Source organism: Nannospalax galili, unplaced genomic scaffold (genome assembly GCF_000622305.1).
Source record: "Nannospalax galili isolate Female #2095 unplaced genomic scaffold, S.galili_v1.0 scaffold999, whole genome shotgun sequence".
In the NCBI taxonomy this organism is placed as follows: Eukaryota; Metazoa; Chordata; class Mammalia; order Rodentia; family Spalacidae; genus Nannospalax; species Nannospalax galili.
The window spans coordinates 365,986-367,946 of NW_008344824.1; the positions used below are offsets into that span (position 1 = coordinate 365,986).

A 1,961-nucleotide genomic window follows, 5' to 3' on the forward strand; every position below is an offset into this window, starting at 1 on the left:
TGGTGGCACACGACTTGAATGCTAGCACTCGGGAGGCAGAGGCAGGCGTGTCTCTGTGAGTTCAAGGTCAGCTTGGTCTACATAGTGAGTTCCAGGACAGCTTTTTTTTTTTTTTTTTTTTTTTTTTTAAAAAAAAAAAAAAAAAAAAAAAAAAAAAAAAAAAAAAAAAGGCGCTGCTCACACAATAGTCTAAAAATAGTTTCCCATTGCCATAAGTGGCCACTTCAAATTTTCATCATTACTATTTTTTTGATCACATAAGGACCCTATTACTACAAAAGACACATAACCTTATAATCATTTAGTGGCATCTTAGCTCCAATTAGTGCTCTGAATGTTCTCAGCATTTAGAAATTACTCAGTGTAGTGCATCAGGAATTTTGGGGGGGGTCTTTTTGAGACAGGGTCTCCCTGTAGCCCCAGCTGGGCTGGAACTCGCTCTGTATGTAGCTCAGAGTGGCCTCAAACTCACAAAGAGCCGCCTGCCTCTGCCTCCCAAGTGCTGGGATTAAAGGCGTGCACCACCAACCCCCGGCTGGGAATATCTCTTTTTCTGACTTCCCAAGTCATTGTGCGCTGCTTCTGAGTATCTCCAGCATCTAGAGATATGTCGGCCTGGATCACAGCATTCCTCAAACATGCCACTGAATCTAACTTAAGCAGCCTTTTCCTTAAACCGTAAGAATTTTGGAAGGAGCATCTAAAAAGTAAGCCGTGGGATATAGAGTCTGGTGGTGAGGAAAAGTTCCATCAACTGTCCTGCTTGCTTGGCTTCTTTCTCCACAGGGAGAGAAAAACCACAGAAGACAAACTTATTGTCTCGATTTTGCTAACCTTGACCAGTGGCTTACCCTGAAGCTGGGGAGACTCTGGCTCCCGTAAGATGAAGAGACTTGTCTTCCTTAACTAAAAATACATCAGGGACAGAATGAACCCTAATCTCACACTTAGTGTTTCCAACCAAGGAAATTGAACCTGCTTCCCGAGGTCTAGTAGTCTGTCACATAACAGATAGTGAAGAATTACGTAGTGCTTACCATGACCCAGATCCTAATCATTTTGCAAGTATTAACTCATCCACAATTAAGAAGCAGATATATTATCATTCCCGTTTTACAGATGAGAAAACCAAAAGGAAACTTGCACAAGGTCACACAAGTTCCAAAGTGGCTTTTAGCCGCTACGCCCTGGTGCATTTATTTATTTAATGTGTATGAGTGTCTGCTACATATATGTAAGAGGAAGAGGGCGTAGGATTACCCGAAACTATTAGGGATGGTTGTTGGCCAATTCGTGGATGCTGGGAACCGAATCTTGGTCCTCTGCAAGAACTACAAGTGCCGCTGAGCTATCTCTTCAACCCCTCTGGTGCACTAAAATGGGAATGAATGTTTATCTTATTTTAATAGCTGGTTTTCTGCTACTCCTGATGTAAACCGAGACAGGGTTTTCCCGCTAGACTGTCCCTAGCTGGCCAGACACCGCTTCCGTGCTCAGCATTCCTTCCTTGCCAGGCTAAAGCAGTCAGTGAGTGTAGGCGGCCACTAGGGGGCACCGTGGCCACACGCCCTCTCCCCCTCCCTCAGGCAACCCGAGATGGGCGGGGCCGGAGTGGGGTGGGGCCTCCGGACGCCTACGGGGAAGCTATCCCGGCGGGCCGCGCGCGCGGCGGCGTTTGAATGGTTGGAGAGTGGGGCCCGGCTCGGGACCCGACGGGCGCTCTGGGCTGCTGGGCGCGGTTCGTCAGCGCCGTGGCTGGGCTGAGGCGCCGCGGTACCATGAGGCGCCGGTGAGTGACGGCCGGGCCGGGCTCGCCGCAGGCTCCTCGGGCCGGCTCCTGGGCCTACCTGCAGGCCTCGCGGCGGCCTCGCTAAACCGGCCGGACCCGCCGGGGTCGCGGGGTGGGGCGCCGGGCCGGGTGCGGAGCCGGGGTCGGTGGAGCCCCCAGGCCGGCGGGGCGG

At 51.0% G+C, this 1,961-nt stretch overlaps 1 protein-coding gene across 2 annotated transcripts in view; it reads left to right on the top strand.

Moving 5' to 3' along the window:
- Positions 1–1,638: 1,638 nt before the first annotated feature.
- Positions 1,639–1,961, top strand: part of Katnbl1 (katanin regulatory subunit B1 like 1) — a 48,334-nt gene continuing 48,011 nt past the window's right edge. For both annotated transcript variants that reach the window (XM_008841146.3, XM_008841145.2), the window contains exon 1: positions 1,639–1,789. The gene's annotated coding sequence lies outside the window, so the exon portion shown is untranslated. The remainder of the gene's footprint in view (positions 1,790–1,961) is intronic.